Genomic DNA, 5000 nt, shown 5'->3' with positions numbered 1-5000 from the left:
GAAAATTGCCCAAGATTTTTTTTTTTTTTTTTTTTTTTTTTTTTTTTTTTTTTAAGACGTAAGGTAATCTTAAGAATGAATAAATACTCGTGATTACACCGAAGATGATCTAATAGATTCATCTTTTTTTTTTTTTTTAAACCAAGAAGCAAGACCTCCCAAAGAGTCCCATGAGGTGCTCAACAGGAGAGAACATCCAAGATAATTAATAAACAATATCATATTTATCACTCGTTCTCCATCACATATTACCTCCCCCCCCCCACCACCCCCGAGGCATCACGAGAAGCTGCGTCCGTGTGCCATAAAGAAGCATGAAATCATTTTTATCTGATATTGATTTATAGCGGTGTCTTCAATGTCTTCATTAGGGTCGTAATTACTGTAATTAAGAGGCTCAGATTTTTTGGAAATACCCCACACAGTGTATGTTAGTTTATTATACACACATGCACACGCACGCACACGCAGACACACACAGACACACACACATGCGCACAGACACACACACACACACACGCACACACACACACACACGCACACACACACACACACGCACAGACACACACTCACTCACCCACACACACACACACACACACACACACACACACACACACACACACACACACACACACATATATATATATACGCACATGATAATGATGATAATAATAAAGGTAATGGTAATAACAATAACAATGATAAAAGTAATAGTATAATGATACTGATAATACTAATGATAATGATGATGATAATGATAATAATATCGATAATAATTTTGATAGCAATAATAATATTGCTGATAATACAACAATAACAACAACAGCTCCTACTGTTGATAATATCTAAAATGATAAAAATAATAACAAAAATAATAATGATAATGATGACACAGAAAATGATTAGGACAATGAAGATGTTATTGATAATAATAACAATTCTGATAACATTAAAGATGATGGCGATGATGTTAATAACAACACGAGCAATAACAACAATAACAGCTGCTTCACCTGTTAATTAAAAGGCGTTTTCAAACTCACTATTAATAGAGTTAACTCCCCTTAAGAACAAGGAACACCAGGCTCATAATAACCAGGACCTGCAGGTATATTAGTGATCCAGGTAATGTAATTATAGAGCGTATAGTACATAGCAAAACCCAGTAGCGAATTTTTATCGCGTTTCTTGTTTTATTTCTGGTTTTCGATTCACTGTATGAACGGGTCTGGTCGCAAAGGTGGATGTAATGAAATGAAGGAAAGGAGAGGGGAAGGGAGAAAGAGGGGGAACTTTGAGTATGAGGATAGGAGCTATAGAGGATGTGAGAGGAGGTTTTAGGAGAGGAAGGGAGGTGAAAGGGAGGTAGATATGAGGGAAGAGAGGAGATATATGCAGAGAGAGGGAGGAGGGAGGAGGAGAGAGAGAGAGAGAGAGAGAGAGAGAGAGAGAGAGAGAGAGTAGAGAAGAGAGAGTAAGAGAGAGAGAGAGAGCGAGAGAGAGAGAGAGAGAGAGATATGAGGAGAGGGAGTGGAGGGACTGGAGGGTATGGGGGGGGAAGATGACATATGATGGTAAGAACGAAGACAAAGAGACAAACAAAGACATGGGGACATATACACAGACACAGACACCCAGAGACAGATAGATAGATAGATAGATAGATAGATAGATAGATATATAGAGAGAGAAAGAGAGAGTAATAGAGCGAGCGAGCAGACATGAGATAGATAGTAGACAGATAGACAGATAGATAGATAGATAGATAGATAGATAGATAGAGAAAGAGAAAGAGAGCGAATGAGCAAACGTGAGAGATAGAATGACTGTATAGTGATAGAACCAAAGAACAGATTCCTCCCATAACTCAGTAAAATCATCTACATTTGCTATACACCAGAACACTAACAGTATAAGACTAATTATCGAAATAGTGAAAACGTTAAGAAAAAATACACGCACCAAAAATTATGAACATAACAGTTTATTTAGCATGGATAGCATAAAGATAATAAAAAGATAATGCGATGTCTCTGTTTATCAATGAACAGGAAGATAAACCGATAGATAGAAAGAACAGAAAGATGAATAACGAATCATGAGGAAGATAAACCGATAGATAAAAAGAAATAAAAAATAATAATAACGAATTATGAGGAAGATAAACCGATAGACAGAAAAAATAGAAAAATAATAACGAATTATGAAGAAGATAAACCGATAAATAGAAAAAAAAACAGAAAGATGAATAACGAATTATGAGGAAGATAAACCGATAAATAGAAAAAAACAGAAAGGTAAATAACGAATTATGAGGAAGATAAACCGATAAATAGAAAAAAACAGAAAGGTAAATAACGAATTATGAGGAATATAAACCGATAGATAGAAAAAGAACAATAATAACGATTTATGAGGAATATAAACCGATAAATAGAAAAAAACAGAAAAATGAATAACGAATTATGAAGAAGATAAACCGATAAATAGAAAAATAAAACAGAAAGATAAATAACGAATTATGAGGAAGATAAACCGATAAATAGAAAAAAAACAGAAAGATAGATTACGAATCATGAGGAAGATAAACCGATAAATAGAAAAGAAAACAGAAAGATAAATAACGAATTATGAGGAAGATAGAAAAAAAACAGAAAGATAAATAACGAATTATGAGAAAAATAAACCGATAAATAGAGAAAATAGAAAGAAGAATAACGAATTATGAGAAAAATAAACCGATAAATAGAAAAAAATAGAAAGAAGAATAACGAATTATGAGGAAGATAACCGATAAATAGAAAAAATAGAAAGAAGAATAACGAATTATGAGGAAGATAAACCGAAAGAAAACCGAAAAAAACAACAACAAAAAAAACAACAACAGAAAGATAAATAACGAATTATGAGAAAAATAAACAGATAAATAGAAAAAAAACAGAAAAATGAATAACGAATTATGAAGAAGATAAACCGATAAATAGCAAAATAAAACAGAAAGAATGAATAACGAATTATGAGGAAGATAAACCGATAGACAGAAAAAAAATAGAAAAACAATAACGAATTATGAAGAGCACATAAAACACCCAAATGAAGACATAATAAAAGTATAAATATTAGAAGCTTCTTGTGGATGTCAGGCGAGTGTCCTCAGGCAGTGTGGATTCCGATCCCCTTTCGCTGCATCTGAAGTGATCCTCTTTAAGACGTCCTTCCCCTCCTCCTCTCCTCTCCTTCTCTCCTCCTTCCCCATGTCCTCCCTCCTCTTCTCTCCTTCTCTCCTCTCCTTCTCTCCTCCTACTTCACGTCCTCTTTTTCTTCTCTCCTCCTCCCCCAGCTCCTCTCCTCCTACTTCACGTCCTTCTTTTCTTCTCTCCTTCTCTCCTCCTTCCTCCATGTCCTCCTATTCTCTCCCTCCTTCCCTTCTCCCTCCTCCTCTTCTCTTACTTCACGTCCTCCTTTTCTTCTCCTCCTTCTCCTCCTCCTTCCTTACGTCTTCCCTCCTCTTCTCTTACTTCACGTCCCTTCCTTTTCTCTCTCTCCTCCTCTCCTCCTTCCCCATGTCCTCCCTCCTCTTCTCTCTCTCTCTCTCCTTCTCTCCTCCTTCCCCATGTCCTCATCTCTTCTCTTGCCGTCCTCCTTCCCCATCATCTCTCCACCTCTCTCTCCTCTCCTTCTCTCTCCTCTACCCCCACTCTTCTCCTCCTGCTTCACGTCCTCCTTTTCTTCTCTCCTTCTCTCCTCCTTCCCCATGTCCTTCCCCTCCTCTCCTCTCCTTCTCTCCTCCTTCCCCATGTTCTCCCTCCTCTCCTCTCCTTCTCTCCTCCTTCCCCCCCTCTTCTCCTCCTGCTTCACGTTCTCCTTTTCTTCTCTCCTTCTCTCCTCCTTCCCCATGTCCTCCCTCCTCTTCTCTTACTTCACGTTCTCCTTTTCTTCTCTCCTTCTCTCCTCCTTCCCCATGCCCTCCCTCCTCTCCTCTCCTTCTCTCCTCCTCCCCCCGCTCCTCTCCTCCTACTTCACGTTCTCCTTTTCTTCTCTCCTTCTCTCCTCATTCCCTACGTTCTCCCTCCTCTCCACTCCTCTTTCCCCATGTCCTCCCTCCTCTTCTCTTACTTCACGAGCTCCTCCCCCATGTCTTCCTCCTCTCCTCTCCTTCTCTCCTCCTCCCCCCGCTCTCTTCTCTTATACGTCCTCTTTCTTCTCTCCTTCTCTCCCCTCCTTCCTACGTCTTCTCTCCTGTCTCTCCTCCTTCCCTACGTCTTCCTCTCCTCTTCTCTTAGCTTCACGTCCTCCTCTCCTCTCTCCTTCTCTCCTCTTTCTAATCTTGCCTCCTCTCCTCGCCTACGGCTCTCCACCTCTCCTTCTCTCCTCCTTCCCTATGTTCTCCCTCCTCTTCTCTTGCTTCACGGCCTCCTCCCCTCCTCTCCTTGCCCACGTCTCTCCTCTTTTCCCACGTCTCTCCTCCTGGCCTCCTAATTCACGTCTTCCACTCCCCCTCTCTTCCTTCCCCCCACGTTTCCCCTCCTCTCTTCCTATCCTCCTACTTCATGTCTTCCTCTCCTCCTCTCCTACTCCACGTCTCTCCTACTCTCCTCTCCTTCTCCACGTCTCACCTCCTCCCCTCCTTCGTTCCCCACTATTTTCTCCCTCCTACTTCCTTTTTTTACTTGCCAATCCTCTCCTCTTTCTTCATCTTTTCCTTATCTTTATACTACTCTTTCCCTGTCCTCTGGGTACATCTTCCCCACTCTCTCTCTTCTTCTATCCTCTTCCCTCTTTCGTATTCTCCTCACATCTTCCTCCTTCCTCTTTGTTGGATTTTCTCTACGTCCTCTTCCTTACCCCTTCCTGTCCTTCCGTTCTCCTTCTCCATCTCGCTCCTCTCTTTCGCTCTTTCGTCCCTTTCTTTCTCTACACCTCCTTCTGTAACCCAATAACTTCCTTCATCCTATATCCACCTTGTCCTTCCTACTTCTACTCCTTCTTCCTCCTTGCTA

This window comes from Penaeus vannamei, chromosome 9, assembly GCF_042767895.1.
Source record: "Penaeus vannamei isolate JL-2024 chromosome 9, ASM4276789v1, whole genome shotgun sequence".
Lineage (NCBI taxonomy): Eukaryota > Metazoa > Arthropoda > Malacostraca > Decapoda > Penaeidae > Penaeus > Penaeus vannamei.
This window is presented reverse-complemented; position numbering follows the sequence as displayed.